The following is a 12,368-nucleotide window of genomic DNA, read 5'->3' on the forward strand; positions in this document are numbered from 1 at the left end:
TCAGAATTAAGGTGTAATAGTATTGCACCTAGACCAAGAACAATTGACCAAGAAGCCAGAGATACTATGATGGCCAAAATGCCACGAAGTATGAATGAATTGTTAGTAAAAAAAAAAAAAAAAAAAAAGATCCAGATAGTGTCCACTGTATGTTAACACATTTGATAAGCAGAAATGGAAAAGGCAGTAAAATATCCTGGTTAGATATATGCCTTATCAAGCTATGGCAGCCAGCTTTTCAAACACCATCAAAAACTGGGCAAAAGACAGATTCAGAGAATAAGAGGGAAATAGACTGTAAAAGCAGAATGTTGCTGATTGAAGACATTGTCCCGTTCCTGTCTTGAAGGAGATTATATTCTTGTTGAGTCCTGGCAATATATGTACTCAATCTGAGAAGGAACGTTTTAATCTAGAGAGGTCCTGCAGCCTTCCTTTTCTGAGAAGGAAAATTTTGCAGTGGATATCCTTTGAGCTGGGTAGACCTGCCCCTCCCCCTCCCTACAGCTTCTTTGCTAAGATAATTGCCTCCAGCTCACTCCTAAAAGAATGCTTAGGGTATTAAACTGCTCTATAGTAAGCAACTAGTCTGTATATTGTTTCCTAAACTTAAGGCTTTTGTTCAAGGGCGCCTGACCCTAACCTCGGCTGCCACTCCATGCCAGTTGAAAAAGGCTTTTAGCCTTCCTTGGTGCTATGCTTTTTGAATGAAGGTATTCCTTCAAAATTCATATGTTGGAATTTAAACCCCAAGGTGGTGATATTAAGAGATGGGGCCTTTTGGGAAGGGATTTAGCCGTGAGGGCTTTACTGTAATGAGTGATATTGCCCTTAGAGTCTGCAGAGAGCTGCCCGTGAGCCATGTGAGGACATAGCGTTCATCCCTTCCACTGTATGAGCGACAAGGTGCTCATCTCAGAAGCAGAGAGCCATCACGAGACACTAAATCTGCTGACACCTTGATCGTGGACTTCCCAGCCTCCAGAACTGTGAGAAATAAATTTTTATTGTTTATAAATTACCTAGTCTCAGGTATTTTGTTACAGCAGTACAAACAGACTAAGACACCTGGTCCACTTGGTTTGTAAGTAGATCCTGTTACTGTTAAATAAACATTTCTGTCAGAAATATATTCTACATCATAGTCCAGTACATAAACTCACAACACCTAAGCATATATTTAAGTGTCTTGAAACTATACTTACCCTTTCTATATGCAGTGCTCTCTGCTATTTTTATTCTGTCCCTTTTTAAAAATATGTTGGTTATAATACACTAAAATAATGTCAAAATACACTAATTGGTTATAATTCAAGTTTGAAAACCACTGCTTTATATCTCCCATGATGTTTTGAAGAGCTTTTTGTATTAGGGTTCTCTAGAGGGACAGAACTAATAGGAGAGATAGATCCTATTATTATTAAATTATTAAATATCCTATTATTATTAAAGGGGACTTTAAATACTAACTCACACAATCAGAAGGTCTCACAATAGGTCATCTGCAAGCTGAGGAGGAGGGAGAACCAGTCCAAGCCCCAAAACTGAAGAACTTGGAGTCAGATGTTTGAGGATAGGAAGCATCCAGCACGGGAGAAAGATGTAGGCTGGGAGGCTAGGCTAGTCTTGTCTTTTCACATTTTTCTGTCTGCTTTATATTCTAGCTGCCCTGGCAGCTGATCAGATGGTGCCCACCCAGATTAAGGGTGGGCCTGCCTTTCTCAGCCCACTGACTCAAATGTTAATCTCCTTTGGCAACACTCTCACAGATACACCCAGGATCAATATTTTGCATTCTTCAGTCAAGTTGACCCTCAATACTAACCATCATAAGTCTACTTCTTGTCAGCTTGAACCCATACACAACTCCTGAGATCATATATAATCTTCAAATAAAGACAATAAGGTCATAATTAGCTCTAATGTAACACAACCATCCTTCATACAAACGAAAATGCACCAATCCCCAACCCAAATACTATTACATAAAGTTGACAATACTTAAATGCTGATGTGAAGTCAATAAATCTTATGTCACATGATAACGGAAAAAGGAAATTGAATGAAGGGATTTTCTTAGTACAAGTGTATACATGCACAAACATGTTTTTAACAAAAGAAGGAAGAAATATTCATGACAGTTACAGTCCTCGTGTCTGCAGCTGGTCATGTGGTCGTAGCTGTTACTGATGACTACCTTCTTGTACTATCTGTTCTGTATTCCATTTGCCTTCAGCAAGCACCTGAGCAGGTCGTGGTTTTTTTCCTGGTGGAGTGACCCAAACCTTCATTCCTGAAGTGTCTGGGCCATTTGTAGTCCCGCCTGGATTGCGCTGTTGTAGTTTCCCATTAATCTTAATCACAAGGCATGGTAATACTAAGAGACACCCTAATGGATCTCCCGTATTCCATGTGTACTCTTCCCTATCTCTGTTGTGGAGTAATAGACTGATTTTGTCTTGATGGTCTGGGTCAATCTTAGCCTGTTGACTTAAAGGTAGTAGGAACCCAAAGTGTCCAGGTAGCAATTTTAACTTCCAGTTTAATGGAATCGTTGTGTCTCCTGGTAGCAGTGTTCCTCCCTCTGGAACTAAGACCTCTAGGCCAGCAGAACATAATGTCGCAGGAACAGGAAGCAAAAATTTTGCCAGTGGATCACAGGGGTGATGGTGAGTGGTGCCTCTTCCATTTCTACTGCTTGATTCCTGGACCTGTGAATCCTGGCTATGGGAGAAAGAGTACCATATATTGGACGCTGCTTCAGAGCATCCACGGCTTTCTGGAGGACTTAGCCCCAGCCCTGCAAAGTACTGTCATCTAGTTGGCGTTGTGACTTCAAAAGGCCATTCCACCATTCTGTCAATCCAGCTGCTTCAGGGTAATGGGGAACATGATAAGACAAGTGAATTCCATGAGCATGAGCCCACTGCCACACTTCTTTAGCTGTAAAGTGAGTGCCTTGGTCAGAGGCAATGCTGTGTGGAATACCGCGATGGTGGATAAGGCATGCCATGAGTCCATAGATAGTTGTCTTGGCAGAAATGTTTCGTGCAGGATAGGCGAACTCATATCCAGAGTAAGTGTCTATTCCAGTGAGGACAAACCTCTGCTCTCTTTCTTTTTTTTTTTTTTTTTTTTTTTTTTTTTTTTTTTTTGAGACGGAGTCTTACTCTGTCCCCCGGGCTGGAGTACAGTGGCCGGATCTCAGCTCACTGCAAGCTCCGCCTCCCGGGTTTTACGCCATTCTCCTGCCTCAGCCTCCCGAGTAGCTGGGACTACAGGCGCCGCCACCTCGCCCGGCTAGTTTTTTATATTTTTTAGTAGAGACGGGGTTTCACCGTGTTAACCAGGATGGTCTCGATCTCCTGACCTCGTGATCCGCTTGTCTCGGCCTCCCAAAGTGCTGGGATTACAGGCTTGAGCCACCGCGCCCGGCCCCTCTGCTCTTTCTATGATGGAAGAGGTCTGGTATGATCAACCTTCCACCAGGTAGCTGGCTGATCACCCCAAGGAGTGGTGCCATATCGAGGGCTCAGTGTTGGTCTCTGCTGCTGGCAAATTGGGCACTCAGCAGTGGCCGTAGCCAGGTTAGCGTTGGTGAGTGGAAGTCCATGTTGCTGAGTCCATGCATAACCTCCGCCTCTGCCACCATGACCACTTTGTTCATGGGCCCATTGGGCGATGGCAGGGGTGGCTGGGGAAAGAGGCTGAGTGGTGTCCACAGAACAAGTGGGTCATCCTATCCACTTGACTACAAAAATTCTCCTCTGCCAAGGTCACCCACTGGTGAGCCCTCACATGGGTTACAAATATCTTCACAGTTTTTTATCCCTCAGAGAGGTCCATCCACATACCTCTTCCCCAAATTTCTTTGTCACCAATTTTCCAATCATGCTTCTTTCAAGTCCCTGACCATCCAGCCAAACCATTGGCTACAGACCATGAATCAGTGTATTATCACACATCTGGCCGTTTCTCCTTCCATGCAAAGTGCACAACTGGGTGCATTGCTCGAAGTTCTGCCCTCCAGGAAGATTTTCCTTCACCACTGTCCTTCAGGGATGTCCTAGAAAGGGGTGGTAGTGTTGCAGCTGTCCACTTTCGGGTGGTGCCTGCCTATCACGCAGAACCATCTGTGACCCAGGCCCTAGTCTTCTCTTCCTCTGTCAACTGATCGTAGGGAATTCCCCATGAGGCCATGGGTGCAAGCTGGAGGAGAGAAGGCAGGGTGGCAGGAGTGGAGACCATAGGCATTTGAGGTACTTTCTCGTGTAACTTACTTGTGCCTTCAGGACCTGCTCAAGCCCAATCACGTATATAGCACTTCCATTTGATGATGGAATGCTGCTATGCACGACCCACTTTATGGCTAGATGGGTCAGAAATCACCCAGTTCATGATAGGCAGTTCAGGTTGCGTGGTGACTTGATGACCCATAGTCAAACATTCAGTTTCCACCAAAGCCCCGTAACAGGCCAAGATCTGTCTCTCAAAAGGAGAGTAGTTATCTGCAGAAGATGGCAGGGCCTTGCCCAAAAATCCTAGAGGCCTCTGCTGTGATTCACCTATGGGGGCCTGCCAAGGGCCCCAAACAGCATCCCTATCTGTTACTGACGCCTCAAGCACCATTGGATCTGCTGGGTCATATGGCCCAAGTGGAAGTGTAGCTTGCATAGCAGCCTGGACCTGTTGCAGAGCCTTCTCCTGTTCTGGACCCTACTCAAAACTGGCAGCCTTTTGGGTCACTCAATAAACGGGCTGGAGTAACACACCCAAATGAGGAATGTGTTGCCTCCAAAATCCAAATAGGCCCACTAGGCATTGTGCCTCTTTCTTGATTGTAGGAGGGACCAAATGCAGCAAATTATCCTTCACCTTAGAAGGAATATCTTGGCAGGCCCCACACCACTGGACCCCTAGAAATTTTACTGAGGTAGAAGTTTCCTGAATTTTAATCAGATTTACTTCTGGTCCTCTGGCCTGCAAATATCTCACCAGTAAATCCAGTGTGTTTGCTACTTATCACTCACTGGATTCAATCAGCATAATGTCATTAATGTAATGGACCAGCGTGGTGTCTTGCAGAAGTGAAAAGGGATCAAGGTCTCTCTGAATAAGATTATGACACAAAGCCGGACAGTTTATATACCCCTGAAGTAGGACAGTAAAGGTATATTGCTGGCCTTGCCAGCTGAAAGCAAATTGATTCTGGTGGACCTTATGGACAAGAATGGAGAAAAAGGCATTTGCCCAAGTCAATGGCTGCGTACCAGGTACCAGGAGATGTGCTAATTTGTTCAAGCAATGAAACCTGGTACAGCAGCTCCAGTTGGAGTCACCACTGGGTTAAACTTATGATAATCCACTGCCATCCTCCAAGATCCATCTTTCTTCTGCACAGGCCAAATAGGAGAGTTGAACAGGGATATGGTGGGAGTCACCACCCCTGCATCTTTCAAGTCCTTGATGGTGGCACTAATCTCAGCAGTCCCTCCAGGGATGCGATATTGTTTTTTATTTACTATTTTTCTAGGTAAAAGTAGCTCTAATGGCCTCCTTTTGGCCTTTCCCACCATAATGGCCCTCACCCTACCAGTCAGGGAGCCAATGTGGGGGTTCTGCCAGCTGCTAAGTATATCTATGCCAATTATGCATTCTGGCTCTGGGGAAATAACCACAAGATGAGTTTGGAGACCCACTGAACCCACTGTAAGTTGGACCCAAGCTAAAACTCCATTAACTACCTGACCTCCATAAGCCCCTACTTTAACTGGAGGACCACAATGACGTTTTCAGTCCCTTGGAATCAGCGTCAGCTCAGAGCCAGTGTCCAGTAGTCCCTGAAATGTCTGATCATTTCCCTTTCCCCAGGATACAGTTCCCCTGGTAAAAGGCCAGAAGTCTCCTTGGGGAAGGATGGGAGAACAATACTGTCGGTAATGTAGTGGGGTCCTTCATCAGGGGGACACAACCTCCTCTTCATTTAAGGGGTTCAGGGTCTGTAAACTGGCTCATGTCTGGAAATTGATTGAAGGGGCATGAGTCTCTGTTTTTATAATTTAAATTAGTATTTTATCCATTTGACATAGAAGTTTTCTGCTTATATAAATTAAGTAGGAATGCAGTAGGCTTCGTATCAATGTCACTTCTAGGAACACTGTGATTAATTAGCCAATGCCAGAGCTCTACACATATCAGACTATTCTGATTGCCACTTTGCCTCTGCTGTCCAATATAGTAGCTACACCCACCTTGCCTTTTACAGTTGAGTGCTGCCGCTTTGCCCCTGCTACCTTGGGATCCAATTTTTCTCATAGTATTTAAATTTTGTAGTTGAGTGAGTGTGGTTCCCACTGTTAGATCTGTCATACAGAGAAGAGCAATTACAGGGCTCTTCAAAGATGCAGGTGCTGCCCTCCCAAATCTATTTTGCAAGGCATTGGTCAAGGATATATCTTCTGGACTCTCTTAGGTGGGATGAGAAGGTCTAAAGTGACTAATCCACTCCACCATGCCAGTTTTCCTAAGCCTTTGGATCCCTTCCTCTACATTAAACCAAGAGAGATCAGGCATTTCCAGCTTACTCACAGTGGGCCATCTTTTAATCCATGTTTTAGCTAACCAAGAAAATAAACTATTAGAACCTTTTTAACTCCCTGAGCTGCAACATTAAATGGTGTCCCTACTTAGTGGGCCCAATCAATAAATTCAGCCTGATCCAATTCTGTGTTCCTCCCACCATTCTCCCACACCCTTAATATCCATTCCCATGCCTGTTCTCCAGATTTCTGTTTATATAAATCAGAAAACTCAAGCAGTTCTTTTTGAGTGTAATGCACCTCCTTATGGGTCACACTCAACCTCACCTCTAGGCATCTGCCAGGACTTTAGTCTAGTTATAAGTCTAGAAGCAAAGAGAGGTATTGGGCTCCTGAGGAGAATCAACATTATCTTGCCTGGCAACTACCTGAGGGAGGCCATCACTGTTGCCTCAGGCATCACAGGTGTCTCCTCAGACAAAGGTGGAAAGACTGATAGCAGCATGGGTCAGGGAGGGGATGTTGCCACTACTGCGGATGGGGAAGCTGTTCCTTCTGGCAAAAAAATGTTCATCAGAGCTTACAAGCTCAGTGTCCCCAGCTTCGTCAGGGTTCTCCCACATGTCCTCATTCCAAGTTTCGGGGTCCCTTTCTTTTCCATGCAATGCCTTCATTTTAACAGTAGACACCTGGCGAGGCTGTGCATGCACCTTTCATTGCAGGTCAGCCACTCATGTGATAAGAGCTTGTGTCTGTTTTTCCACAGTTTCAGCTCTTTCTTTACAGGAGATAAGACTCTCACTTAGGGCAATCTGAGCAGATTTGAGACTCAGTGTCTGTTTCTGAAGCTGGGAGATAGAATCCCTGAGTTAATTATTTTCTTTCATCATTTTGTCCACTGAACTTATGAACAACCAACCAGTTTCATTATGTTCCTTGGTTCTCCACATATGGTCAAAGGTATTATGTATAAGAGTCACTAAATTCTTTGCCTCCCACGAGCAATGAATCAGGAGTGTCAAACGCATTTATTTTGCATAACTCCCTAAACAGTTCACGCCAAGGACTATCAGTGTTCTCCATACTATTAGAAGTAGAGTCCTTAGCATTTTTGGGTCTAATCATATTAAGCAGCTACCTCCAGAAACCCCCAAAACTAACCTAACTACTTCATCCTTAATATTCTGTTCCTCTGGAACCACACTCCTGGTACCAAAATCTGTATTAGTCAGTGTTCTCTATAGGGACAGAATTAATGGAATATATATATATACACACACACACACACACACACACATACATACATACACACACTCATATATATATATGAGTTTATTCAGTATTAACTCACACTATCACAATGTCACACAATAGGCCATCTGCAGGCTGAGGAGCAAGGAGTTCCAAAACTGAAGAGCTTGGAGTCTGATGTTCGAGGGCAGAAGGCATCCAGCGGGGGAGAAAGATGTGGGCTGGGAGGCTAGGCCAGTCTAACATTTTCACGTTTTTCTGCCTGCTTTATATTTGCTGGTAGCTGATTAGATGGCGCTCATCCAAATTAATGGTAGGTCTGCCTTCCCCAGCCCACTGACTCAAATATTAATCTCCTTTGGCAATACCCTCACAGACACAACCAGGATTAATATTTTGCATCCTTCAGTCCAATCAAGTTGACACTCAGTATTAACCATCACAAGCATACAGGCAAAAGACAGTCATTTTCAAACATGAAGGAACTTAAGCAACACAACATGCCTGAGTTTTTCTTGAGACAGGAGGGAAATATCTGTGTATATGTGTATGTTTATTTATACACCTACATGCAACAATCAAATACAATTAGAGAAAATTTTAAACTCAGGAAGTAAAAAATTGAGAAAATGATTTATTGAACAACGAGTATTTATTAGGTGCCTACTATGTGCCAGACATTCTGCTAGACATTTCAGATACGTCAGTGAACAAAGCAAATAACTCATCCTGCCTGCATGAAACTTACATTTTAGTAAAGTGTAGCTGGTTTAAATATGTAACTTTACTAATACTAAACAACTATGGAAATTATGATTACAGAATAAAAGGAAAATATTTCAAACCTGGATAAAATAAATATCATGTAACTGAAAAATTGTTGAGGAGAGAGGAGACAAAGCTAGTAGGTACTAATTTTTCACAAAGTGTCTACTTTTACTGTTCAAAATTGAAAAGCAGTTTAAAATATAGTTACACGCTGCATAATGATGTGTTGGTCAACTGCACATGCAAAGGTAGCCCCACAAGATTATAATGAAGTTGAAAAATTCTTAGCACCTAGTGACATCATAGCCAACCTAACATAATAGTGCAACTCATTACTCACACATTTGTGGTGTGGCAGAAACAAACTGGTGCTACCAGTCATATAAAAGTGTAGCACATAAAATTATATATAATACATAATACTTGATGATAAATTATTATACTAGTTCTGTATTACTGTAATTATTATTATTATTATTATTATTTTTGAGATGGAGTCTTGCTCTGTCCCCCAGGCTGGAGTGCAGTGGCATGATCTCGACTCACTTCAACCCCCACCTCCTGGGTTCAAGCAATTCTTCTGCCTCAGCCTTCCGAGTATCTGGGACTACAGGCGCACACCACCATACCCAGATAATTTTTGTATTTTTAGTAGAGACGGGGTTTCACCATATTGGCCAGGCTGGTCTTGAACTCCTGACCTCATGATCTGCCAGCCTCATCCTCCCAAAGTGCTGAGATTACAGGCATGAGCCACCGCACCTGGCCTTTTAAATTATTATTTTAGAGTATACTACTACTTGTTTTTTTTTAAAATGTCAGCTGTAAGCCTCAGACAGGTCCTTCAAGAGGTATCCAGAAAAAGACATTGTTATCATAGGAGATGACAGATCCAAGCATGTTATTATCCCTGATGACCTTCCAGTGGGACAAGATGTGGAGGTGGGAGACAGTGATACTGATGATCCTGAAACTGAGTAGGCCTGTGCTGACGTGTATCTTTGTCTTAGGTTTTAACAAAAGGTTTTAAAGTGAAAGACATTTTTTAACAGAAAAAACTTACAGAATAAGGATATAAAGAAAAAATATCCTGCACAACAAAAACACAAACAGTTGTACAATGTGTTCGTGTTTTTAAGCTGTGTTATTACCAAAAGAGTCAAAGAGTTAAAAATTAAAAAGTTTATAAAGTTAAAAAATTACAATAAACTTAATTATTGACAAAAGAAATTTTTTATAATTTTAAGTTAGCCTAAGTGTATAGTGTTTATAAAGTCTACAGTAGCATACGGTAATGTCCTAGGCTTTCCATATATAGTAAGTGCCCTGTACAAGTGTACCATTTTTTATCTTTTATGCCATATTTCTACTGTACCTTTTCTATGTTCAGATATACAGATACCATTGTGCTATAGTTGCCTACAGTATTCAGTACAGTAACATTCTGTATAGGGTTTTAGCTTAGGAGCAATAAACTGTATCATATAGCCTAGATGTGTAGTAAGCTGTACCATCTAGGTTTCTGTAAGTTCACTGTATGAAGTTTGCACAACGATGAAGTCACCTAACACATTTCTCAGAACATATCTCCATCATTAAGTGATGCATGACTATTAAGAATAATATCAAGAATAAAAAATTCAGCTTCTTGGAGGTTTTCATAATTTCTTAACCTAGAAAGAGCCTTCGGCAAAAATACCTCCCATGTTAAAGAAAAAAAATGTTTTTGAGATGGAGTTGCTCTGTTGCCCAGGCTGAAGTGCAGTGGCATGATCTTGGCTCACTACAACCTCCATCTCCCAGGTTCAAGTGATTCTCCTGCCTCAGTCTCCCGAGTACCTGGGACTACAGGCATGCGCCACCATGCCCGGCTATTTTTTTTTTGTAGTTTTAGTAGAGATGGGGTTTTGCCATGTTGGCCAGGCTGGTCTCAAACTCTTGACCTTGAGTGATCTGCCCGCTTCAGCCTCCCAAAGTGATAGGGATTACAGGTGTGAGCCACTGCACCCAGCCTGAATTCTTTTTAAACTTCATGTCCTTTTGTTGTATCAAATTTAAATAAAAGTAATTAAAATTAGAACTTTTAAATTAAAGAGCATGTATTGTAGAGCAGTCAGGGTCTAACTAGAAACTGTTCAGGTATTTTAAATGAGGGAATTTAATACATGGAATTAGTTATTCAGGTAATGGAAGAGCTAAATCAAACATGATAGTAGCAGGCCTGGTAGCACTCACCTGTAATCCCTGCTACCTGGGAGAATGAGATGGGAGGATCACTTTGTGCCCAGGTGTTTGAGACCAGCCTGGGCAACACAGCAAGACCCTGTCTAAAAAACAAACAAACAACAACGACAACAAAAAACCGCAAACATGATAGTAAGTTAATGTGGTGATTAGTAAGAGCCAGAAGCCACTCCGTTTTCAGACTGAAAGGACAAAGCGAGAAAGCAGTGTTCACCTGAACCACAGGGGCCAAAGAAAGCACAGCTCGACCAGGAGCGGTGGCTCACGCCTGTAATCCCGGCACTTTGGGAGGCTGAGGCAGGTGGATCACGAGATCAGGAGATCAAGACCATCCTGGCTAACATGGTGAAACCCCGTCTCTACTAAAAATACAAAAAAATTTCAGCCAGGCTTGATGGTGGATGACTGTAGTCCCAGCTACTCAGGAGGCTGAGGCAGGAGAATGGCGTGAACCCAGAAGGCAGAGCTTGCAGTGAACCGAGATCGCGCCACTGCACACCAGCCTGGGTGACAGAGTGAGACTTCATCTCAAAAAAAAAAAAAAAAAAAAAGAGAGAGAGAGAGAGAGAGAGAAAGCACAGCTCATATGGAGACTATACCCCTGGCTTCTCCTTTTCTCACATCCTCCAGTTTCCAAGAGTCTCTCATTGACTGATTCCAGACAGATGTCAGCTGACGCACAGGAGCCTGGGAAACGCAGCCTGCAGAGATGAAAACCCTTGCAGTACTGATAGAGCAGAGGCAGGGCAAGGAACGGGCATGTAGGCCTTGGATTGAATATACAGTACTATAGTACTTTAGAAGTTTTGTCACTATCTGCATATATAGATACACAGAGAGAGAGTTGAGTGTGCTCTTCACCTGTCAGTGATGGTTGTCTTAGTCCATTCAGGTTGCTATAACAAAATATCATAGACTGGGTGGCTTATAACAACAAAAATGCCTTTCCCACAATTCTCAAGGCTGAGCAGTCTAAGATCAAGGTGTAGACAGATTCAGTTTCTGGTGAGGGCCCTTTTCCTTGCTCATAGAAGGTTTTCCAGTTGTGCCCTCACATGGTGGAAGGGGGAAGGCGGCTCACTGGAGTCTCTTTTTTTTTTTTTTTTTTTGAGACAGAATCTTGCTCTGTGGCCCAGGCTGGAGTGCAGTGGGGCCATCTCTACAAGCTCCGCCTCCCGGGTTCACACCATTCTCCTGCCTCAGCTTCCCTAGTAGCTGGGACTACAGATACCCACCACCACACCCAGCTAATTTTTTGTATTTTTAGTAGAGACAGGGTTTCACCATGTTGGCCAGGATGGTCTCGATCTACCTTGTGATCCACCCGCCTCGGCCTCCCAAAGTGCTGGGATTACAGGCGTGAGCCACTGCGCCCGGCCTAATGGCAACTCTTGATAAAGAAATTGTGACTGGTTACAGCACAAGAAGACGACATAAGAGAATTATTTTCTTGAGTATAATAATGGTATTTTGGTTAGGAGCTGAATGCTGACTCGGTAGGAGGTAGCATATTGTGATGTGCAAGTTACTTTCAAAATATATATAGGTAGATAGGCATATAGATAA

This window comes from Rhinopithecus roxellana, chromosome 6 (genome assembly GCF_007565055.1).
Source record: "Rhinopithecus roxellana isolate Shanxi Qingling chromosome 6, ASM756505v1, whole genome shotgun sequence".
Lineage (NCBI taxonomy): Eukaryota > Metazoa > Chordata > Mammalia > Primates > Cercopithecidae > Rhinopithecus > Rhinopithecus roxellana.